The sequence below is a fragment of the Leptonotus elevatus genome, chromosome 7 (genome assembly GCF_054856555.1).
Source record: "Leptonotus elevatus isolate MCC_2025b chromosome 7, RoL_Lele_1.0, whole genome shotgun sequence".
Lineage (NCBI taxonomy): Eukaryota > Metazoa > Chordata > Actinopteri > Syngnathiformes > Syngnathidae > Leptonotus > Leptonotus elevatus.
Genome location: NC_141245.1, coordinates 23617913 through 23644248, shown reverse-complemented (window position 1 = coordinate 23644248; position 26336 = coordinate 23617913). Strand labels below are relative to the sequence as shown.

The following is a 26336-nucleotide window of genomic DNA, read 5'->3' as shown; positions in this document are numbered from 1 at the left end:
CAGCGATCTGATTGAAATTGCTTCACCAGAAAACAATCGTGCTTGTGCGAACACCCGGGTCACGTGTTGGGCTGTGATCCATACACTTAAAAGACATGTCAGCACGTTACAGATGGACCGCCTTCCATGCTCGTGTTGCCAAGGGGCTCTTTGGCACAGCAGCCTGTTGTCCTGTTTTTCAAGGCATAGCAGCGCAGCCGGCCTCTTTTGTCCTTTTGCGAGCACTGCCAGCTGGATCCCGCCAGCGCCAGCCAGCGCCGCTCGACGCCCCCGAGCATCCATACGCGCATTCCGGTTCCTTTCCGATAAAGAGCTCATCGTTCTCACTCCGCTGACCTTTTGCGAAGACCTGACATCGTCCTCTTAGTTACTGTTGCTAAGCCAGACACGTTTAGATGAATTTGTGCAGTCAATTCAATTCCTCAAGTTACGGCGGAGTTCCGTTCCTACGTTGGCGATGTAACCCGAATTTCCACTTAAGACAGATGACCTTGTTAAAGTCGATATTTACATCAAAATACTTTGCACAGTAATTTAAAAAAAAAACATATTTGTGCGACCCGGGAAGAGCCGGAACCAATATTTAGTTTTTCCGCACGGACATTCATTGCTGACGGACGGCAGAGCGCCGCTCTGAGAACGGAGCTAATTCAAACTTAACTCATTCACTGCCATTGACGGCTATAGACGTCAAAAAAATTATTTGAACTATTTCTATTGGTTTAACATTTTTTTCGTATTTCGCATTTTTAGTATGAAAACCTAGATTATTTTTTGTAGTAGAACAGATATAAAACTTGTGATTAATCGTGAGTTAACAAGTGAAGTCATGCGATTAGAAATTGTAATCGCCTGACACCCCTAATTTTTAATAATCTTTTCTGTAAAAAAAAAAGATAATTAAAAAATATATATATATTTATGTTTTTTAAAAAGAAAAGATTATTAAAAATTAGGGGCATCAGGCGATTACAATTTGTAATCGTAATTAACCACATGACTTCCCCTAGTTAACTCACGATTAATCACAAATTTTAGATCTGTTCTAAATGTACCCCAAATTTTTTCCCTAGGTTTTCACACTCTTGTTAACAAAAATGAAAAAGAAAAAGTTTAACTAATAGAAATAGTTCAAAGGAATTTTTGACGTCTGTAGCCGTCAATGGCAGTGAATGAGTCAAACACGGAAATGTGACGTGACGAGCCGACATCCGTAGATGCACGTAATACCAACACAACTCGAAATAACTTTAAAATTACCGAAAAAGAAGGTGCTACGTACGAGGCGCGGGGCGCCGTTAAGCCGAAACGACGTCGGTCGCGTACGACGTGCGGGGTTATGACCTTATCGGCCGCTCTGCGCCAGGTGCGCTCGTCTGTCGCCATGACGGACGAGTAAATACACTCCGAGGTGCGAGATTCTTCCACAGACAAACACTTGTATCATTTGTATTCCGCCTCGCCGTGTGATGATGATGATGGAGCGCTCGGCCTCATCGACCATGCACGCGTGAGAGGGGGGGAAAAAAAACGATGAGACGGCAGCAGAGCGAGAGAGCGAGAGAGCAAACACTCGTCCTGCACTTCAAAGTCGAGCTTTTTGGGAACATTTCCTCGCTCGTTTTCTGCCCGCTCAGGGTTATAAAGTGGACGCCGCTTCGGTTTGAAGATGGATGGCCCCAGCGGGCAATGTCCTGTCCTGTCCTGTCCTGTCCTATCCTATCCTATCCTATCCTATCCTATCCTGTCCTGTCCTGTCCTGTCCTGTCCTGTCCTGTCCTGTCCTGTCCTGTCCTGTCCTGTCCTATCCTGTAATGTGCTGGTTCTCAAACTGGGGTCCCTGAAACCAACTGGGGTCTTTGAGCTGAAGATGCGCGTGGTAGTTCTGTTTGTTTCCCGTTTGGGCTATCAGGAGGTTCTTAGAAAAAATGCATCTCCTGTAAAAGGGGTTAACGTTTGAGAAGCGCTGCTGTCATGTAGCACAAGGTCTATTTCGAGCACCCTTCAGGAACACCTTGAGGCAGAACGTAGCCTGCACTCTATGGAGCCACAAAAAAAAAAAAAATGTCATTGTGGAAAAAAAATGCATTGACATTGTAAAAGGTTGTATTGGAAAATAAAATACAGAAAATAAAAAACACACCTTTTTTTGTATTACGATATTTTTAATTGCCAATCTGCTTGTAATTTTGACTTAAAAAAAAAAGTCAATTCACAAAGAAATTATGGTAAAATTTACTGCTAATTTCTCAGTAAATATTTTTTTTCTCCATTTTTTTCAGGTTTTTAAATTTTACATTTTATGCCATTAAACAACAGACAAATATTTGTGAACGTACTTTAACAAACATGTTTTTCTAATGGAGTTTTTTGTTGTTGTAAAATAACATAAATATCGCGTGTTTTACAGTCACAGTGATCTCATGTCATTTTACATTTGGCATAATAATAGTAATAATAATAATAATATATTTAATTTGTAATGCACTTTACATTCCAAAGAAATCTCAAAGTGCTACAGATGAGGGTTTAAACAAATGACAGTGAATAAAACCGTTAAAAAACATCAAATCGAACAAAGGCAAAAAAAGACAAGTAGGCCTTTCAAAAAAGAAATGTCGAGCATTTTTTATTTAGTTAGTATAGTTTATTTTTGTGAATTCAACTATTTTTAAAATAAAGAAAAACACTGTCAAATAAAAATATATAAAATAAAGAAAACATGTAAAATAAAATATATAAAATAAAGAAAACATGTAAAATAAAATATATAAAATAAAGAAAACATGTCAAATAATTTTTTTTTAAATAAATAAAATTCTGTTATTGTTGCCCTGCGATTGGCTGGCAACCAGTTCAGGGTGTAACCCCGCCTACTGCCCGAAGCCAGCTGGGATAGGCTCCAGCAACCCCCGCGACCCTTGTGAGGACAAGCGGTACAGAAAATGGATGGATGGATGGATGGAAAATTCTGTTATATTAAAAACAAGTTTTACAGTAAAAAGTTGTATTGGAAAATAAAATACAGACATGAAAAAGATTTTTGGGGCACGACTTCAGCCCGCTTTCACCTTCCCACCACTTTGTCCTCACATTGCGCTGCTGTCCCCGTCACCCAGAGAGGACTCTCGGATGCAGACAGAGCGGCAGAGCGAGGGCGAAACAGGGCGGAAAAGCTGGCCATCAGCGGGGATTTACTCGCGCCAAACAGGAAGCGTGACGGAACGAAAGAGTTGACAGAAGGGTTGTTTCAAGCCAGGCCTCGCTTAATTCTGTCTGAACCGGCTGATGGCCGGCGTGAAAACAAGACTTTGAGGACGGTGTCAAAGTGCACATCACCCCCCCCCCCCCCGCCCCCACCCAACGCGTTAGTCGACCCAAAATTCAACTCATCGCGGTCTTGTTCCGTTTTACGAGTCAAGCAGGGCGAAGGTAATTCACACATTGCCCGTCGATGATTATTATTGTGGCCGAGCGTCGTACGTCAAACAATTTGTCGCCTTCCGCTCGCTTTAACCGTGATAAATGAGACCATTTGTTGAACCCTGTTGGCGAGGTACGACGGCTAATTCCAAATGAGCGCCTTGCAGTGGTGGCGGTCTAAGGCGGTGGGCTCGCAGTCGAATACCGATGATAATAATAATAATAAGAATTAAAGCTGAGAGCAGGCGGTATACGGCGTTAGCAAAAAAATGTTAGCGTTGTCCCATCTGCGTCGAGATGGGACAAAAATTCCAAACGACAAGCCCTGGAATTCATTCAAAATGGCTGCTGCAAGCCAAAATGGCCGCTCGCTGTCCAAATTCCAGCACGGGTCCTCGCATCCCGCTTACTGCGTGGCAGACGCGTTCGCCCAATTGCACGTCAGTCCGTCAAACGGGTGTCAGGGGTTTCATTTGCTTTGGCTTTCTGAGGAGCGTCCAAATGATGAATTTTGAAGCCAAATCCTCGCTCATTAGATGACGTCAAAATAAAAAATAAATAGCTTTTTTTGCGATTGCGGGCTCATTTGGGCGAATTCCCTCGTTAGCAGGAGTTTTTTTATTACAGGCCACGTGGTAGTTATAATTGCGGGTGTGGGCCGACGATAACCGCGAAACGACGTAAAATGTCACACTTCAGCACGTTTCTTGGTTCAGTTCACATGACTTGCATGAAGGGAATAAATAACATGCAGAGCGTAAACAGGACCAGATTTAATGATTCGTCGAAAATGTGAAACAGCAGCAGCATCAATCTTAGGAAATGATGTTATTAGTTTGTCTTGTTAGGAAATGAAGGAACAGTTTAAATTGTATAAATTGTTATGATATAAAAAACACGAATAATGACATTTGCTATTGTTTTAGCTTTATCTACGATGGCCACGTATAATTATTATTATTTTTTAGAAAGTGGGGGCAACATTTATATATATATATATATATTAGGGGTGCTAGAAAAAAATCGATTCTGCAATATATCGCAATATTACAGTATTACAGCACGCAATTCTCAAATCGATTCAATACGCGGCCGAATACATTTTTAAACATCCATTTTTTAACAAAACGTCTTAGGGTTAGGATTCTCACATTAAGCAAGGAAGAATGTTATATTAATGGAACATTAAGCCTTAATATTTTATTTCAGCGCTGTTCAAACATGAAACAGACTGCAACCTGAATTTTCAGATAAATATTTTTTATACAAATCTTACAGTGTACATGTATAAGTTTACTGATTAGTATTTTCAAAATGTGAGTTTAAAAAAAAAGCGCAATAATCAATTTATAGATTCGTATCAGGATTAATCGAATCGAATCGTGACCTATGAATCGTGATACGAATCGAATCGCCAGGTACTAGACAATTCACACCCCTAATATATATATATATATATATATATATATATATATATATATATTTGTATAACTGAAATGTGGGGCTGGGTATCGATTCTAATTTCCTCAATCGATTCGTTTTCAATTCACAAGAGTTCAATTCGTTATTTTTATTGTTTCGCTTCAATCCGATATTGATTAATTATGGAACATCAAGTCTTCTTAAATATCAAGGACATGATAAAAACTCCACAAACGTTAAATTCCAAATTAAATTTTGCGGAGGAAGTAGCTGGCTTTGTTATATTTTTACAACATTTTAACATTGGCATCAGCAAGGATGAGATGAAAATATTTTCATAATTCTAATTCAATAATCGTAAATATAAATGAAAAAGATTCTGAATTGTTTTAAAGTACACTTTAAAAATCAATTTTCTTATAAATGTATGGTAAAAGAGATATATAAAATAGAATCGATATCAGGCTGGAAAAGGAAATCGATCCGATATCGATTATTCGATTTTTTTTTTTAAACCAGCCCGACCGGAATGTGATATTCATCCACAAGACAAATTCCCTGTTGCTGTCGTCTCCACACTGAAAACGACGCAAGGCAAAACACAAAGTCTCTTTCTTGGAATTTGGTCACATGTTCCGTCTCATTCGGATCAAAGAAGATGGAAAGCCCGCGTTTGACCCTTCGATCAGGAAGTCGAGGCCAATACATGAATAAGTATGGATCGCCCAGATGAGGTCCAGATACTCAGTATTCATTTGCCGCTTTACAGTCTCGGGGGCACCGTGCCTTCAACACCACAGTTAATTATACCCTTGTTATTCCCGGCCAGGGGTGGAATGCGAGGGTTGGTGCTGCTTTTGTGCTCGGGTCAAATAGCAGGCCGGTGAAATGGAAGGCGGGCTAAGCGGGGAGACGCTTCTGCAAATATAGTGCCGCGCCGCGATGTTTAACCCCAAACACGGCCGTATTAATTTACGTCGTGCCGCTTTTCCGACTGTCAATTACGCTCAGATGAACAGGCTGAGCTCCCGTCGGAGGTATTAAGTGGGAAAATGACGCTTGCCCGTCCCGTGTCGCGCACCGACAAGCAAGTATTTATAGACTTTGTACAGATCACATCAGATGGTTTGGCTTGGCAGATATTCTGCATTTTCATGCTTGGTTGTCATCATTTGCGATCGATGTGAACTCATTCATTCCCAGCTATTTTCACTGAAGCAACCCCCTTCGCTCCCAGCTGTTTTACTGAATTTGGACTGATTTTGCAAGGCCAACACAGTATTGTGTTCTATTGCTTTAAAAACATGGAACCTACCAAAAGAAAGATTAGAGTCTCTTCTTTTATCAGCAAAAAAAAGTATATTTGTACCTGTTTCCGTTTTGCAGCAATTAGCGTTCGAATACAGCTAAGTTTCATCGTTATTCACATTCCTGTTGATTGGATCATTGTCAAGTCCAGCGATCGGTGATTGGCTCCAAAAGCCGATTATTTTGTGTAGTCCTGTCACTATCGAATATTTTAAGAATCGATTAATCTTTTGATTATTCAATCGATTAATCAACTCATCGGATTCATTAGAATTTTGCATTTAAGTGTATTACAAAAAGCAATTTTTCCCTCTGATTACTATTTATCAACCAGTGATTGGTGTTTATTTTGTACTTTGTACGAATTACGATTTAAAAAAAAGTGTGGATTGATGTTATACTATGTTACCGATTCTGTCATTGTTTTTTTAAAAGTAAAAACAAATGTTTGCAAATGTCTTATATATGCTAAAATCAGAGAATTTGGAAAAAATTTAATAAAAAAAACGATTACTGAAATATTAAAATAGTTCATTAATAATTTGATAATCGATTACTCGATTAACTTTGGCCGCTCTAATTTTGGGTGAGTTTAACATCCCTCCACAGTTTGTATTTTACAGAGAATTCCATTTGCTGTAAGTGGCGAAATGTTTGCGTTTGAGTTTCTGGAATACATCGATAGTCAAATTTGGGCTTGTGATGAATCGGTACACGATCACACGTTTGTTCTGACCGGTGATTGGATTTTCGCATGTTCCGGTCGGTGGCACGCACGCCTGAGAGGAATTTTGAGTCCGCCCGGCGTTGCTGCGCGGCGTGCTGAGAGGCCAACGTCTCACAGTGTGTCCTAAGGAATGCTGGGAATTCGGGGTAGCGGTATTGGACAAGGGGGGCCCTGCCCCCACACTTCCTCCACGCGGAGATTTTAATGAGCTCTCTCGCATAGATGTATATTTCATGGACTCGCTCTCACGGCGAGGCTTGCTGCCTTTTTGTTGTCTTGAACAACATCCTGACGTCTTTATCTAGCTAAAAAGCCGCGTTTAGAGAGAGAGCCTCACGAGTTCATTCCGAGGAGTGACACGAGCATCTCGAGGCCATTTTTTTCACGCGGCATCAAAGACACCTCGGAGCTGTGTAATAAGCACAACGTGAATCCCGTCATTAGCGCCGAGTGACAATCCTTGTCTTTGTGCTGCACGCCATTATTTCTCAGGCGGGGAAAAGAACACAGGCTGAGCAAGCCGAGGGTATTTTTGTGGGAAGGAGCTCTCTGGAGTGGGATCCCAGTTTTGCTTTTTTTCCCTTCCAGACCCCTCCTTCCAGCTGGGTGGGCTCTTCCCATTATAGGATCTGCCTTTCCGCATCACCCGGACCAGAAGGAGGGCGGGTAAACAATTGAAGCCGTTCCCCAGGGTCCTGCAGTGGTCAGCGGTGTGTTGAAACATCACCGCCTGCCGCCTCCGATTTATTTTATTTTTTTTACACTCCCTGCAAGGGATGGGAAATAAAGTACAAATACTTTGTTATTGTACTTTAAGTAGATTTTTCAGGTATCTGTACTCAACTCCTTCACTCCCAGCCATTTTCACTGAAGCAATCCCCTTCGCTCCGGGCCGATTGACTGGATTTGAACTGATTTTGCAAGGCCCACAGAATATTGTGTTCTATGGCTATAAAAACATGGAACCTAGCAAAAGAAAGATTAGAGTCTCAATTTTTATCAGAAAAAAAGTATATTTCTATCTGTTTACGTTTTGCGGCAATTAGCATTAGAATAAAGCTAAGTTTCATCTTTATTCACTCATTCATTTATCATCTTTATTTATGGCAAAAATAGCTTGTTGTAACATGGCCCCGGTTGATCTCTTATACTCTGCTGCCACCTGCTGGCCGTTTTCTGTAATAACTACCATTGCTTTAAGCAACCTCTTCATGTCAGAAGCTTCTGTATGCTCTAGCATAAAAAAAAAAAAACATTGAAAAATGTATAAATATGGTTTTGGGAGTGAAGGACAAAGTATTAAAAAACGTATTTATAAATTTTGGGGTTTGAACGAGTCAAGACCACAGCAGATTGACTCCAATGTATTAGCATAAACGTCACGCTCACGCTTGCTAGCTTCAATAACAACATGTAACTTAATAGGATGAAAACTTTTTGGTGCGCAGTCTCTACCCCCCCCCCCCCCCCCCGACCCCCCCACCACCCGTTGTGTCACGATATTAAAACAGGCTTGTGCGATTTTCAGCTTGTTCCATCACAGGTCAACGCAGCGAGCTTGCACAATTTGTCTTCTTGTCTTTTTTTAAAAAAAATTTTTTAACTTGTACTTCTTAAGTACTCAATTGGAATCAGTTATTCCCCTTTTACCTTTTTTTTTTTTGTTGTTGTACACAAATACCCTGAAGCACTCACGTTGAGTGAAGCCTGCACCACCTTGTTGACTGGCCCGCCACTGAACCCCAAAGAGGAATTAGAGGCAATTCAGCTGCGACAGCGAGACATAAACAGAAAGGAGAAAGAGAGAGAGAGAGAGAGAGAGAGAGAGAGAGAGAGAGAGAGAGAGAGAGAGAGAGAGAGAGAGAGAGAGAGAGAGAAAAAAAGTCAAGTGAGAAGTCGAGCGTTTACAACAAGGGTGTCCGACTCAACAGATGGATGATTTCCCGATATAATTCTTCAGATTCCGAGTCCAAGCTCAAAACATAAGTCATGTTGTCATTTGTCATTCTCCAATAGCTAAGCGGCTAATAATCTAAAAAAAAAAGAAAAAAAAACCCAGACGAAATAAGAGAGCTGCATGTTGGCCAATCGGGTTGATAGCACAAAAAGAGCACCAGCGCCATAGCAAGGTCCGACACTGGCAATAAAAACGGGCCCTGCGGTTGGATAGAACCACGCGCGACTATAAACAGCACGCAAGACGACCTGCGGCCGTATTTGCGTGCACACAGCAAGCTAATGCCCAAATATGGACCTGTTGTGCATTGGCGGAAGATGTTCGGAAGCCGTGAATGCGACTTAAACAGTTGATGCAAGAAGTAGAAAGCATGTGAAATATCCCGAGGTCAGGCTTTTTTTTCTCGCATCAAGCCCAGTCGCGAATAATTGACAGCTGCCTCCAAAATGTTTATAATTGCCTAGAACAGTGGTTCTCCAATTTTATTTTTATTTTTTACTAAGTTTTTAAGCCAACTACCACATGACCAACTTCAACATACAATAGTTGTAGTAGGATTATTGTAAGACAATGTAACATTATGCTTTAAACATTAACGCTGTGCTTATATAGAGAGAGAGAGAGCGAAAAAACGACTGCACTCTAAAAACAACAACTATGGGTCAAAAATGGACAGATCCTCTACTCGGGTCGATTTGACCCAACAAAAATTTGGTTATTTTGTATTAAACAACCCAGAAAGTTGGGTTAAATAGACCCATAAAGTGGATTGGTCCATTTTTGATCCATAATTTGGTTACTTTTGACCCAACTTTGAGTCAAAAAATGGGTCTTTCAGCATAAAACTCATAAATATTGGTCACATTCTTTACTTGGGTCAAAAAATTGGGTTATTTTGTATAAAACAACCCAGCAAGTTGGGTCAAATTGACCCATAAAGTGGATCGGTCCATTTTTGATCCGTAACTGGGTTACTTTTGGTTTTTAGAGTGTACACTCTAAAAACAGTTGGGTCGAAAATAACCCAACAATGGATCAAAAATGGACCGATTCTCTACTTGGGTCGATTTGACCCAACTTTGAGTCAAGAAATGGGTCTTTCAGCATAAAACAACTCATAATATCGGTCACATTCTTTACTTGGGTCAAAAATTGGGTCATTTTGTTCAAAACAACCCAGAAAGTCGGTCCATTTTTGATCCGTAATTTGGTTACTTTTCAACTGTTTTTAGAGTGTAGAATCCGCTGTCGGTAAATCTGTGAAAAGCGAGTTCCCTGCGCTTGTTTTTTTTTTGTCATTTGAAGCCGCGCGCTCTCAAACTTCCAGCACAATGAGTGACTGCATTGTCTGCTCTATTTTTGAGCGGCACGGCAAAAACAATTCTTAGTTATAGTGAGCGAAGCCAAAGCAGGGCTTGATTTAGTGTGATTGAGCCGGCGGCCTGCGTAATCACACGTTCCAGGTATAGCGGGAGCTGGAGATGCCTTTTGCGTGTGTGTGTGTGCGTGTAGGGGGGGGGGGGGTTGAACTGATTAAATGCGGGTTCTTCTCTATCTTTTGTGGACGAGACGTGCTAATGGCAACACCAATCTTAAGAGGTGAAATTGCAAACCTTCCACAGCGTCCATCGGTCTGCTTTGTGTTTTTCAACCTAAACGAAATCCATTCATTGGAAAGAATAAAAGCTTATTTTTCTTTTCTTTTTTTTTTTTTTTTTAAACTACCGCAGCTCTTTAATCGCGTCCGCAACATATTGATTACCTAAAGCCCCGCGAGAGCCTTCGAAAGAAGCAATTCTAACAACAAATAAAACCCACAAGCCCAAAGTCATTTCGACCACAAAACGATCACAATATGATGTATAATCAGAAGACACCCCCCCCCCCCCCCCAATACGTAGTTAGCATGGACATCCGTGGAATTTGGAAAAACTAAAAAGATTGGTGCTAAAAAAATATTGACAAAGGTTGGGCTTGACCAATGAATGGATATTTAGCATTCCCGTATATCACATATGTTATTTGTGATTTTTATTCTCCGCACTTTTTTTGCCGTGAAACAACTGCCACATAATACTTCTGATTTACAGCGCATTCAAATTCTTCAAAAATTCACGCCTCTTACAGCGTTGGCACAATTGAACGTTAAATATCAACTTTGCCCATCACATTTTCAATTCAACTGACATTGATTGAACTTCTAATTTCCGATTTTTGACTCAAAACATCAACGTACACGGCACATATCGCGATACTTTGATTTTCTGCATAATCAATAGCACGGTTGACATCGTGGTTTGGGTGGTTATCGCCTCTGCTTCACAGTCAAAAGGTTGCAGGTTTGAATCCCACCTCCCTATGCTTGCATGGGGTACGTCTGGATAATTTAGCGTCTTTCAAATATGGTGCTCACATGAAATTCAATTGATCATAAATGTATACGAGTTTCTGCAAAGGGAGAAGTTTAGGAGCAGAATTTGTCTTTGGAACTCCCCCCCCCCCCCCCCCCCCCAAAAAAAAAAAGTCAGCTTCAGCTGGATCCCACGAGGCTCAGCACCAAATGAGATACAGCTTTGTTTCACAGGCAACAATTTATACAGTCACAACAATTAGGCTCCACTTGTCAGCTATGTATGGCATGTCAAGGCTGCGTGTGGCATAACAATCACGCACTCGCCAAGGCGACACAATCATTCGCCGGCGCATGTGACATGAATGCGAATAGGTAACTAAAATGCAGCGGAGAAAACGCAGCGTTTGATTAAGGTACTGCGATGCCCTCGCATGTGGGCAAGGAGAGCCACCGCCACCAATGCAAGGATCTGGCAAAACAAATCGCCCACCCAAACGCATCATCAAAGTTGTAGCATAAAAAGTGAATACCATAAGATGCATTCAAAGTTTTGTTCAACCAAAATATGGAATCTCTCAAAACTTAAACTGCCATGTTTGTATCACCAACATAATCAGCAGGCGCTGACTTGTCTTCATTTGTCTGCAGTTGGCCGGTGCAATTAAACGCAAAGATGTTCGACCCCGAGCCGCAGGCGACGCTGCCTTCCCGAAAGGCTCTTTTTTTCTTTTTTTTAGTTTAGACAAGGTAGTAAATTTTTCATCGGGGATGAACATTGTCGGATTCTAACTTGGCCTTGGAATAAAGTTTTGATGATAGTGAGGGGTGCGAGGGAGAGGGGGTGGGGGGGGTTGTTTTTGTGATTGTTTGCCCATTTGAAGTGTTGGCTAACCAGCTCAGATTGTTGCGGTTCGATTTCTTCTCTCTTGTCTTCGAATTTGGCGACACAAAGGTTCCCGTCAGCTGAGCGCGGTCACATACTGGTGTGAGTACAAGCAGTGAGTGACAGCTGCTACCCACCCAGCTTGGGGGGTTTGATGTGGGGGGGGGGGGGGGGCACCAGTAAAATGTCCCTGATTGTGTGAACAACCTTGCCAGCAGTCTCCACCATGTCTGGAGTTCATTTAGTGTTCACTTCCTGAGGGGCAGAAGCAACAGCTGAGAAGCACGTGGACTCTTCCAGCTGAGATGACACGATTGTTGTTGAGAGTTGTTTTTTTTTTTGTTTTTTATGGCGAGTGGTAGCTTCATTTAATTGACTGGTTTTGTTCTGTATGTTTTGGCTGTACTGTATTCTAAATGTGTTGCTTTTATTCTTGAATTTTTGGTTGAATTCCCAAATGTTGGCTTTTTTTGGGAGGGGGTCGTGTATTCTAAAATCACATTTGGAATTTCTGGGTTGTATTCTGAGACATTTGCTTGTGTGGCACAATATGTGGTCATATTTTTAAATAATTGGTTGTAATGCAAAATTTGGAGTCTAAAATGTTTTCTGTATTTCAATTTTTTGGGGTTGCATTATGGAATGTTTGGCTGCAAGTATTTATTTATTTAATATTTGTTTGTATTGTGAAATTTTGGTTGTTGTATTCTGAAATATTTGGTTGTATTACAAAATATTTGGTTGTATCAATAACTGTTTTGTTGTTTCCTGAAGCTTTTGATTGTTTGCCGAATATTTTGGATGCATTTCAAAATAAATGGTTGGATTCTGAAATTTGAGGCTGTATTCCATAGTTTTGGGGGGTATTCAAAAATGATTGATTGTATTCTGGAATGTTTGACTGGTTTTCAAAATATTTGATTGAATTCTGAAATTTTTGGTTGTATTCCAAAATGTGTTTTTGATTGGATACTAACAGTTATATAGCAACATTTGGAGTTGCATCTTGTAAGCTTTGGATGCATTCAAAACGTACTGGTTGTATTCCAAATATTTGGTTCCGTTGTACAATTTCTAGGTTGTATTGTGGACAATTGTGCTCTACAAGTAATCAAGCAGGGGATGTTTGTCTCTATCTGCACTCGGGGTGAGGCTTGACATCACACTTTGCTGCTTCCACTGGCAGTAAAAGCACAAGACCAAAGCAAACGAGCACTGATTGCATGCAAACGGCTTTTTTTTCTGCCCGTAAATCTTAGCGGAGAACAAACGCCAGCAGTTTTCTGCACTGCTCACCATCTAATATACCACCACTACCAATACTTTTAGCACTAATACTATTATAGTGGTACTAATTTTCCCAGCTCAAGTCAAAGGTAGCACTCTATTGTCACTGTATTCTACTTATATATTATTATATATTACTTCATGAGAGTAAAAAAATACATCAGAAATCAAGATAGTTGTAAGTCAAGTTTCCACGTTACTACTACTCCATTTGGAAACGAGACAAAGTGCAATTTCTGCAGAAAATGCGTGGGAATGCTGGAAGCCGAATGCTAATAGCTGAATGCTAAGATGAATGCTTATGAAGTAAATTGAAAGATAAATTATGTTATTAATTATAGTTGGAAAATGCATTTATTTAGATGAAAAAATTGAGCTAATGATATGCAATGGAAAAATGAAAAAAAAAAATTCACTCAATAGCGCCACCTAAGCATGCAGTACCCTCCATTCATTTAGATGGAAAAGTGGAGCTATGATAGTCAGTTGGTATACGTATATACCTTTAGCATGACTGCCGTGGATATATTTGCAATGTACAGTCGAGGGTGGGACTCGAACCTGCGACCTCCTGGTTACTGGACAATGCACTTTACCAACTGCACCACTGAGTAGTTGTATTGAAAATGAATGGGGAAAAAGTTGCTATTTAACGTTAAATTGTGCCAATACTGTAATGTGGAATCAGACAATTCCCAAGATGGCGTGAATTTTTAAAGCAAGGGAAATTTGGGGGCCCACCTGGCGACCATATGGCCGTGTGAGTAGACCTCCGCCATGCGGGCCTGTCTTTAAGACGGATGAGGCTGCGGTGTTGGGCCCCGGGGCCCCCAGACACCCTGCGGGGACCCCACTATTGGCTTGGTGGATTAGATGTGGATCACAGTTGACATGCCACAGCACATTGGAGCGCCGCAGAGGAGGAGGAGGCGGAGTCAGGCTACCCCCCCCCCCTCCTCCCCATTCTCAACTGTGAGGAGCAATCATGTGACCCTATAACAAGATTTTAAAGATGGGTTTTATTTATACTGCTCATGAGATCCGATATAAGAACTGTGGTTCAATGATGATAATGCTAATTTTGTATTGACACGAACACATTTGACAATAATGTGGTATGAATAAGCAACCATGTGTCAAAAGTTAATTATTAACGAGATCAATATGTATGAATATTTTGGTGGGTGTTTTTAATGTATAATTTTTTCGTGGTGCAGCGTTGCACCACATTCTGCATGTTACAAATACAGTTGAATCCATTTTCAGGGTGTATCTAAAGTTTCTATTTTATATTGGAGATGTTTTATTTGTATTTTTCGCTTCACTTTCACCATTTTTCAACACGCTGTGGCTAAATAAGGTAACCAAAATGTTAAAACACATTCCAATTAAATGTCAGTGTACATTTTAAGTTTAAATAAATACAGGACATCTTCATTTTAATTATTCAGTTCAGGCACCAAATATTTTTTTTAATTTAAGTAATGTAAGTCTTCTTTATTTTATTTTTTAATTCTATTTGATCTTTTTTAAAGGTAACCACAATAATAAAATATATTTTAAAAATGAAAATATTTACATTAGTGTTACATTTTTATTTTGATGTTTTCATGTGGCTGAAAACACATTCCAATTATTCCCCCCCCCCCACCTATATTTTACATCATTGATTCACATTCACACATAGCTAAATAAACAAAATATTAGAAACAAATTGAAATTAAGTTTTAGTCATTGACAATAAATTCCTTTTGAAACCAAAACTGAATTCAAACATGTTTAGAATACAAAAAAACATTGTTTATTTCAATAATGTTTGCATTATAATAATAATAAACATATTGGCAAATCGTCACCGTTCAGACCAAATTTTGTATTATTAGATTGCCCAGCGAATCACACACTCAGCGGGCCAGGCCAGAGGCGCCCTTGGATAGGTGTCGCCTCCGCGGCTCAAGGTCAAACAGCAGGGCAATTACGGCTAAGTGGCGCGATAGATGAAGACGATGCCCGGGGACGAGATGTTGCCGGAGCTTTCTTTAATTGCTGCCCGCCCGCTGCGGCAATGAATCACTTTTTACGGCAAAGGACAAAAATAAAGAGGAAAGCGCAGCGGAAGGGCTTGCGACGTCGTGTACTGCGTGAAGTGCAACAACAAATAGTCGGGCGCATTCGTATGGAGCAGAAAAAACGGATTGCATAGGCGTGTCTAGCCCACTTTTGGGGGTGCTCAAGCACTCTTAAAGTGAATACAAGCCCCCCTCCCCCCCAAAAAAAAATTCTGACAGATCTTTAGATTAATTACTTTTTTCTACTGTGTCCTTTTTAAACAAGCTAAAGTGTTAAAACCATAGTAGCACCCCCCCCCCTTTGCCTAAAAAATGGTTTGACCCAACCCTGATCCCGTCACTGTATTAAATTAGTAAATATAGTATTTGTGTGTTGAAATGTGCCTTTGACTCATTTTCACTGAAGCAACCCGCTTCGCTCCCGGCTGTTTTACTGGATTTTGCCCAGAATATTGTGTTCTATTGCTATAAAAACATGGAACGTACCAAAAGAAAGATTAGAGTCTCTTCTTTCATCAGGAAAAACTATATTTATATCTGTTTCTGTTTTGTGGAAATTAGCATTAGAATATAGCTAAGTTTCATCGTTATTCACAAATCTGTTTAAAACAGTGGGGAAAAAAAGCTTGTTGCAACATGGCCCTGGCTGATCTCTTATACTATGCTGCCACCTGCTGGCCGTTTTTGTAATAACTACCATTGCTTTAGGCGTTCTCTTCGGTTCAGAGGCTGCGTCAAAGCCTTCTGTATGCTTTAGCATAAATAAAAATAAATGAATAAATACTTGACCATGGTAATATTTAGAATAGAATGTAGTTTTGGGGAACAAATGAGTTAAGGGGCGTGGCCTTGTAAGTGACGTCATGAGGGGTGGTCAGAGTCGCTCTCTGCGAGTGCTCTCATTGTGTTTTTGTATTTGACTTTTTGTCCCCTTCAATAAACGTCTGAAAGTGCATCAGCGACTGTGTCTCTCCTTGCCCATATGGGAGGGCATCGCACCACCTTAACTGCTCTCCTTATTTTTCACTTGACTTGTGCCGACGGCGTAAACCGAACCTCGCAAGGCATTTTGCTCTTGCGGCGGCTCGTTAATTGAACAATTTGCAGGTAAAAGGTGACGCCGTCGTTCGTCCGATGTTTGCAGTCTTATTGTTATGACGGACAAGAAAGCCGAGTTGTTTGTTATGGCAAGTCCGCGTGGAAAGTCTTCCGCTCGTGGCAAAAGCGAAGGACGTGTCGCCTTTGTTTGTTCCTCCCTCACGAAGGAAGTCAAACACAGCTTTAGCAAACTTCAGCAAAGAAGAAGAAGAAGAAGAAGAAGAAGAGCAGATGCTGACTGTCGGATTAGCTTGCGCCGCTCGACATGAATTTCAGGTGGAAGCGGCTGGTGGAAAAGCTCAGCTATGCGCTCTCTCTCTCGCTCTCGCTCTCTTCTGCACCATCAGCCCAATGATAGAAGAATGTATTAGCGTCAGGCTAATAGCAGGAGGGCATTTACTGACTGGGATTGGATTTCATGTCAGTGATGGCCAAGAGAGGCGGAAGACGACTTTACCTTCCATTAGCGGCTTTTATAGTCTCGGAAATGTTCTTCAAATCTTCCGGAAATTTTATCCTGCAATGTATAAGGACGACCGTCAAGCTAACTTCTGTTAATGTGGTCATAATTAAAATAACGGGGGAAAAAATGGCCGTTGACCTGAATTTGAATTGTTGGTTTGGTAAAATTGGTTTCATGGGTGCTGCAATTTTGCTTTATTGCGACATCCCCATACAAAGGACTTTTCCTGGTTCTTTAACTTATCTACCAACCTACTGTACTTACCTACAACAACCTTCCTACCTCTAACTACCCGATGCTACCTACCTATCAACAAGGACTCTTACTGTTTCTCCATCGATATGTACCTACCAACTTACTTGAAATAACGAGTACCTACCTACATTATACCTGCCAACCTATTTACACCTATCAACATACATACACTAACCTAACATCTACCGACCTGCTTACTTACTATCGATGCATACCTATGTAGCACGTACATACGCATCGACCAAAAACCTGCCTACCAATTTTCCTACCTACGCATCTATCGACGACTAGCGTGTATATATAGCTACCTACTAGCGTGTATATATAGCTACCTACTAGCGTGTATATATAGCTTCCTACTAGCGTGTATATATAGCTACCTACTAGCGTGTATATATAGCTACCTACTAGCGTGTATATATAGCTACCTACTAGCGTGTATATATAGCTACCTACTAGCGTGTATATATAGCTACCTACTAGCGTGTATATATAGCTACCTACTAGCGTGTATATATAGCTACCTACTAGCGTGTATATATAGCTACCTACTAGCGTGTATATATAGCTACCTACTAGCGTGTATATATAGCTACCTACTCCTACCCACTTAGCTAAGCCTAACTATAATTTCCCATGCCTCAATTCATGTCGGATTTGAGCTAATCACGAAAACGTGTCCTACTATTAGCTTGGCGTCCATTTTAGGAGACAGCTGTGCATTGTCATGAGAACCGTCCCTTCTGTGTACATTCTTTCCAGCCTGGTGAAAGTTAAAGATGTTTTTGCAGCTTGTCCAACCTCCCCCCCCCCCCCCCCTAAACTCCAGACTTTGAAGTTCTGCTGCCAACAGCTTTCTGATGAAGAGATGGCAGGGGAGTGGGGGGGTCGTTGAGACTGTAGGGGGGGGGGGGGGGGGAGCAACAGGAAAAGGGGATTGGAGGGGGGGGGGGCGTCTTCTGTGGAATCTGCGCTTACCCGCAAAGAAAGTGGGAGAGCTGGCTTCCAGCGCGGCAACGTAAACCTGCGGCGATAGAGAGGCTTGGCTATCGTTCTTGCGATCGACTTAGAATAAAGGCCAGCCTGGCGGAGATTACACACAAACACAGTAAAAAAAAAAAAAAAAAAAAAAGCGGCGGAAGATGTGGCATCAATTCCTGGAGCTGCTCTAAATCAGGTTGCTCTTTCGATAAATATCAAAACAAGCCAACGCGCGGATGCGCGCATGCGATTGTGGTCAACCTCGGAGTGTTGCTTGTCCATATTTGGAAATGGACCGTGACGCTCATGGAAGCAGGACACGACGTTTCCAAAATTGGCAACATTAGGCGATGAGCTTACAGTTTTCACCTTAACTCATTCACTCCCAGCTATTTTCACTGAAGCAACCCCCATCGCTCCCAGCTGTTTTACTGGATTTCAACTGATTTTGCCAAGTCCTCACAAATATTCTGTTCTATGGCTATAAAAAGATGGAACCTCCCAAAAGAAAGATTAGAGTCTCTTCTTTTATCAGGAAAAAAAAGTATATTTGTATCTGTTTCCGTTTTGCAGCAATTAGCATGAGAATATGGCTACGTTTCATCATTCAATCATTTCAACCTGCTGAAAACACTGTCATAAAGAGCTTGTTGCAACATGGCCCTGGCTGATCTCTTATACATTTTTTTGTAACAACTACCATTGCTTTAAGCGACTTCTTCATGTCAGAAGCTGCATCAAAGCCTTCTGTTTGGTCTAGGATAAAAAAAAATAAAAAATAAAAACTATGTATAAATATGTTTTTGGGAGTGCGGGACAAAGTATTAAACAAAGGTATTTATACATTTTTGGTTTGAATGAGTTAATTGACTGCACTTTATCTTCTTCGTAGTTTTTTTTTTCCTTTTCACCGCGTTCTTCTCACTTGTAGCAGCTTGACTTTAAGCCGCCAAGTGGACGACACGCACACTTTCGAGCTTTCACTCCGTGGGGGGGGGGGGGGGGGTGTCACTGTACAGTTCGACTTGGTCCCTTTTACTATTTACTGCAAAGTCGTTTTATTGAGCCGAGATTGAATCTTGAACAAGACAAAATCAACTGCGATTTAAATGAAGTCGTCCGAAAGCGGGAGACGCTAATAAGACGTGTGATGGAAGTCTCGGGGCCCCCCCTCGGGGGACCGTTGTTAAATTCATCAGCGTCTGCTGTTTGATCAGCGACACATTACAACTTGTAATCAGTCACACTCGTCCCCGGGCGAGGCGTCTGGTGCCGATCACGTTGTGCGCCGCGTCAAGTCCGCGCGTCTTCCTGCCAAAATGAGTCGGAGGATGTCACGCGGTCAGACGAGATGAACGCCGCCTGTCCGAGTATTATGGGACGCGCTGAGTTTGAGTGGCAGCTGTCGGCCATTGCCGGGCCGTGGGCCGGGTCCTCCGTGGCGTGTCCGAAACTGTCGAGTCATCTCCAGCGGAGGATGTCTTATAAAAAAATAAAAATAAAAAAAATAAATAAAATAAAACTGGGAGTTTCCATCAAGCTGGAATTGAGGGAACAGAATTATTCTGACCAGGCTTGTTTGTACCAATCAAGCTAGCAGTTAGCGTGCTAGTTGACCCGACGCAACAAAAATCATCTTGGATGTAGAAGAAGAAGAGCTTGTTGTCATTATTGAAACGCCTAAAACGAGCAGCCGGTTAGCTGGCGAGCTAGCTGATGGCGAATGGCGCTGAAATATTGAACAGTTAAACATTCGAGAAGGTCAACGTAATTTCAGCTGTAAAAGGTTAAAGTGCATTTTAGGTTCATTGTGAAATTTCACCAGAACGGCCAATATATATCCCGAACTTCTCCGGGGTTGAGTAAATATCCGATTCAGCTGATGCCAAGTTCAGTCATGTCGGATCCTTTTCAGTTTCACGCCTGCATTTGTTCTCCATTTCCTGCCACTGCATCCCTGCGTGAGGGTTCGCCAGTTTCAAGCACACGCCACAACTTGTACCCTTCTTTGCTTTTGTTGCCGTGATAAATTGGCGCCTGAGAAGAGAGTGGTTGGAACATATTCACATCTATTTCATTTGAAATGGCTTCATTGTTCATGAATTTGAAGACATACCTTATTTGCACTTGTAACTAGTTAATGTTATCAGCCATTTTGAAATGTAGTCGGTTTTAGTTTTTAACAGTTTAGTCAACCTCATCCCGTTTTTGTTTAGTCCCTTTTTAGTCGACTATAAATCTAGCATTTTAGTCGTTATTTTAGTCCAAGAAAACATAAATTTATCTGTCCAGTTTTAGTCAACGTTTTAGTCTAGTTTTAGTCAGGACAATCATTTTACCCCGGCATATTTTTCGTCAGCAGATAATGTTGAACATTTCAGATCTAAAACTATTTCACATAAAAGTTTTCTCTCATCTTTTTGATGAAAAACAACTTGGCACACAATTACAGTATATCAACAAGTGGCTACTGTGGCTCCATGCTATGAGCTAGTAAGTTAACCAGCATTAGTTAGCGGTCGGATCAACATTGTTGTTGGAACGTTACAGCCAAATACAAAATCATATCATTTTTGTCTCGTTTTTTTTGTTCATGAACTAAAATGTCGACAGATTTTAGTCCAGTTTTTATGAAGTGAAGTACATTTCCATCTCATCTTCATTAGTTGACGAAAATGCATACTGATTAAGTCCCAGTTATTGTTTATTAATGAGGCTTTTAGTCTAGTTTTCATCTGGTGAAAAATGTAATTGTGTTGACGAAATTGTTTTTGTTCAGTTTTCGTTAGTAACATTAAAATAAAACATTTTTGGATTCATTTTTTGCCATCCCAGATTGTGCGGATGAAAAGTGGTCTCCAGTTGCCCTCATGTCTCGTCTCCTGCGCGGCCGACTACATAATTGGCAAGGGGAGGGTCTTGCAATTTTCCAGTATAAACGCACTCAATCTCATGCACGAACCCCAGCGAGTCCATTTCTGCTTCCGCAATGTCGAACACTTCCACTGTCCTGATTTGAATGGGAATGAGGGGAGCCACTTTGTTTTGGCCGGGAGTCAGCAGCGTTCCATCTCACACCTCTTCTATAGGCGAATCATAAATACTATAAATGTCTGTTTTTCTGTGGTCGATGGCTTAAATGGCTTTTTTTTTAGGATGGTTTAAATCATTAATATTGGTCATTATCAACTTTTTTTAGTCGGGGATTTCAGTTTCTTGCGGATTTCTGAATCCCAAGGGTTAACTGTACTCGCTAGCCTCCAGGGTTCATTGCAGGAAAGAAAAAAAAAAAAGCAGTTTGGAAATGAAAAGAAATCATTAACCAAGGTGCGCAGTGTGCGCATTTCACCAACTACTTGCAATGCAACTCAGCCCTCGGGCTGAGTGTGTTTTGGTTGCCAAGGTGAAGAGTACCGATCGTAGACTCGAGCGGTCGGCCAACAACTTGCCGCCATCACTCAGGCCTGCTCGTAAAAAAGCCGTCGCGCACCTGACTCGCCGTCACTCCTTGTTGTCTTTCATGTGAACAACAGGCGCCCGTTACTGTCGTCACGGCCAACTGTCCCCTGAATTATCCAGCGAACCTGGCGGGAAATGAGGCGAGCGGCGGCAGGCTTTTTTTTTTTTTTCTTGCTTTCTTTTTTCCTCCCAAGCCGTGTCGTCAACGAAACGGCACCTGGGTTGCTCCGAGATTGCTTTTCCAGCTGTCGGACTCGTTCCCTGCGGACGTCTTTCTTTTTCTTTACAACTTCCGGAACAATCTGAAATTCCTTTTAATAATGGATTGCGAGAAGACTATAGTGCAGGGCTCCCCAACCACCAGTTCACGGCCTCCATTTGGTACCAGGCTACGCGGAGCACAGAAATATACCTCGGCGTATTGGGGCCACGTATAAATAAATCTTTTTTACAGGGCGGGGTGTGAGCGATATTCAGAGAAAAAACTTGCTAATTTGCCACTTTATAAAGTGGCAAATTTGCGAGAAAAAAACTCAGAAAAAATACACGTAGCGTACTACTCGGATGTTTGTGCCAATACTTTTCGGTCGGGTTTTGAAATAAGGAGATAGTAATTGCTTTAGCAGACGTTAACCATAAGACGTTTGAAGCGTTTGGTACGGCCAGCGATAAAGACGATAAAGATTCATACCCTGAGGATCAAGCTTTTAAGTTAATTTGTTCAAATAAATATTTACTTGTACATTTATGTTTCTAGAATTATTATTTACACATTCATACATTTGGGTTGTTTTGTTTTGTACAAGAAGCAACGTTGATGTGTCAAATCTGCTCTCCGTCATTCTTGCATTTACCTAAAGTATGCTAGCTTCTGATTGGTTAGTGGTAGGCCAGCTGATAGGGAGATCAGGAAGTGTTGTCGCTCGAGCTGCCATGTATGATGAGTAAAGTTTAAATTAACTCATTCGCTGCCATTGACGGCTATAAACATAAAAAATTCATTTGAACTATTTCTATTAGCTTAAAATTGTTTTCACTTTTGTTAAGAGTATGAAAACCTAGAGAATTTTTTTATTGTACATTTAGAACAGATGTAAAATTTGTGATTAATCATGAGTTAACTCGTGAAGTCATGCGATTAATTACAATAAAAAAATGTAATTGCTTGACGAGATGATTATTAAAAATTAGGGGCGTCAGGCGATTAATTTTTTTTAATCGTAATTAATCGCATGACTTCAATAGTTAACTCACGATTAATCACACATTTTATTTTTGTTCTGACTGTACAATTAAATATTTTTTTGTTAACATAAAAGTGAGGAAAATGTTAAACAAATATAAATATGGCTGCATCTTTTAGTCATTGATATAATAATTTCATAATAATTTTTTTTTTTTAGTTACAATTAAAAAGATGTACTGTACTAAACTGTAAAAATGAGTGTGATATTGATTTGTGTTGAGATCATTTTTCTGCCACTAGATGGCATGATTGCATTTGTAAGATGTTGGTGACAACTCAGTGCATTGTTCTTTTCATATTAAGAGCCATTTAATCTTTAACATAACATAACTTATGAAATTCTGCACATTTTTAAACTACTATAAAATACAACTTGCCCCCACAAATATATGCACTATTATTACAATTATTACTGCTAAATTTTGATGTGGACGTGTCTGTTGCGTTGTGACTGGATTTCCCCCATTACAGACTTTCCAAGTAAGGGGCGGTCATTAATCGTGCGTTAAAAAAAAATTGTGGCGTTTTAAATTAACACACTCTTTTTGACACCCCTAAAAAATACAAACATGCCCAACAGATGCAGCAGGTGAATCTTTCAGCAAATAGCTGAAAAAGGCAAACTTGTGAATATATCGCTGTGATGATATTTGACTTCCAAGTGTTTTTCCTCCTTTGGGCTTCTTCCTGGCTTTCTACACGTTCATTTTCCATTCCTAAAGTGTTTTGCGGGAGACGACGGCGGTGCTGTGTGAGTCCCAGCCCGTTGGCCTTCTTGCCATATGGTGTTGGTAGAGGAGCACTCACCCGAGGGAGGGGGCCGCCGCATGGTGGCAGGAAACGCACTGACACGGCTCCGGCAGGGAAACAAGACAGAGCAGCCACAACATTACATAATGTTAAAAAAAAACAAAAAAAACAGCCGTGACGAAGAGAGCCGGAATAATTAGTGGAGCGCAGACCTATTTGTGTCAGTTGGTTGGCCATTATTATGTTAGAAGGTTTCTTTGTGGTTCATAAAGAGCAACCTCAGAATACCAGAATGAACCATTTTTGATTTTTTGTGTGTGTTGTTTATAGGTTTATAAAATCCCATAACATCCGTGCTAATTTCATTTAGGCCGCCTAAGTGGTTTGCTTAAATGTTAGCATAAAGCTTGCAGACGTTTGTTAGCTGTGTGTGATCGTTTTTTTTTTTTTAATGGATTTTTAGATGATACAGGCAAGTGTAGTACCGTGCTGTGCCACAGCATGTTGGGCAGCACTGAGCTGAAAGACATTCGGTGTGAATAGGAGCAAGAACAGGCAGAGAAGGTCCCCTACTAAGCTACAGTTAAAGTTAAACATGTTATATGCTAGGTTTGTATGCGTTATTGCTCTCGTGTGTTAAAGCAGCACTTCTTTTTTTTTTTTTTTATCATAAGATATTTGCTAATTTCAGTGAGCTCATCTAAGGTGGTTTGCATTATATGTAAGCATTAAGATAAGAGTGGTTGAACACTAAAACAATGTCTAACTCTCTTTTGTTTTATATTATGTGTCTGCTTTACAATAAGTTTCATCTGGAAGTGACAAAGACATTGATACAGACACTATATTTAAAAAAAAAAAAAGAAGCTATTTAAAATTATATAACTGTAAACTGTTTTTATAATGAGTTTCTTTTTAATTCATGGTCTGTTATGTATCCCACATTAAAATAATTAGGGAAATAATGAAGAGCTTGTCTCAATTCAGTGAGCCCATGCATTGCATTTCACCGTTTATGTTAGCATTAAGCTAGCATACTTTTGGTGGATGAAATGTGATGATTTGCTTGAATGCTTTGTTATTTAAGTATGGAATGTTTTATTCTCTATTGTAGGAGTGAGAAATAAACATCTTGAAGCTAGCATGTTGTACCTCTTAGCGAACAAGTCCTCTTTTCATTTCCTGAGCTAATTCTTGACGGTGACAACAGGCGCTAAGGAATTGTTATTTTTTTTTAAGTTTGGTGTAAATGTGTTTTGATAAGTTAAAACAATTTTTTTTTTCTGATCTTCCCTGATGAGAGGCAGTTCTGGAATATGTCCACCGTATACTCGCTGTCTGCGAAATGGTACAAAAAAAGTGTATTTCCCACAAGCAGCCTCCTCTCGAGTTGCCACAAAGTCTTTTAGTGACGTCAAAAGTCAGCTCCAGTTTGACATTTAGCGACATTTCTACTCTGTTCTCTGTCACGGCGCTGAAAAGAGTGATTGTGCTCTGAGGATTGATGACAGCCTACAAGGAGGGAGTGGGGGGGAAAAAAAAGCAATGATCGCTGGGGGTGCCGGAGGGGGGGGGGGGGGGGAATAGGTGTCTCTTTGCTGTGACCTTTCCGCGACGACGCTGAGGATTTGTGTGCCATCTGCGGCCCTGCGGGCATCATCTAATCCCGCCTCCGTCGCCGTAAACCTTTCCACCTTATCTTGCTCGCGCACTCTCTAGTGTGCGACACATCTACCTGCGCGTTCCAACGTCAACAAATATGCTCCGGCTCGATAAATAGTTTTAGCCGAGACCGAGCCGGGCCCGCTGCGGGTGCGAGGACGCGCATATGAAACAAGATACGCATCACTCGGGAACAACCTCCCTTTGACCCCGCGCGTGAATACGGCCTATTGTCGCCGAGGTATCGCTTTCTCGCAGATTCAGCGGAACAATTCCTCGGGTGGATGAACTGGGAAGTACTTTGTCCTTTCAGATGCGTGTGCCGCGTATTCACGCTCCTTGACTTGCAATTCATTGGAAAATACTTTTTAAGTCTTCTGAAACTTTTTGGGTGCAGGGAGCGCGCACAAGGCACAAGGAAGACATTTTTTCCAAGGAGCGCCTCACAATCCTTAACGGGCTCTCAAATATAATTACCACATGTAATAACATTTACACTTGGAAGAGTAAAATATTACAAAAAAGTCACACGAGGAAGTAACAAACCCACCAACCTTTTGGATATAAGCGAACAGGAGTGGCATGGCTCAGGTGATAGAGTGGCAGTCTCCCAAGCTGAAGGGTATATGTGAGTTCGTTCCTCAACCCTTGTGTAACTTTTTTCTTTTAATAAACTAGTAAAATTCAGTCAAAATCCCACCTTGCAAAATTTACTTTCTATTTTTCTGAGTGGAAAATCTTTAATAGTTTGTTTTTCCTCATGGGATTGGCAAACACACACTAAAAATACTTTCAGTAAAATTTACTCTGAATATTTTACTCTTTTCCAAGTGTAAATTTTACTCTGTTTACTGTAGAGTAAAAATGTACTCGACAGAATCGACTGTGTACACGTGGTAAAGGAGCAATGGATATTTGAACCCGAATGGTGGAGCAACAAAACACGCGCACACGCGAAATAAGCACTTCAAATGCCTCGAAAATCGTCCATAA

The 26336-nt window shown here is 40.8% G+C and overlaps 1 protein-coding gene and 1 long non-coding RNA gene across 4 annotated transcripts in view; one reads left to right on the top strand and one right to left on the bottom strand.

Annotated features, from left to right (window-relative positions):
* Positions 1 to 26336, top strand: part of LOC147171631 (LHFPL tetraspan subfamily member 6 protein) — a 57961-nt gene that overhangs the window by 10231 nt on the left and 21394 nt on the right. The window lies entirely within an intron of this gene.
* LOC147171629 (uncharacterized) overlaps positions 23219 to 26336 on the bottom strand; it is a 34604-nt gene continuing 31486 nt past the window's right edge. For both annotated transcript variants that reach the window (XR_015095570.1, XR_015095569.1), the window contains exon 4: positions 23219 to 23776. This is a non-coding gene — a long non-coding RNA (uncharacterized LOC147171629). The remainder of the gene's footprint in view (positions 23777 to 26336) is intronic.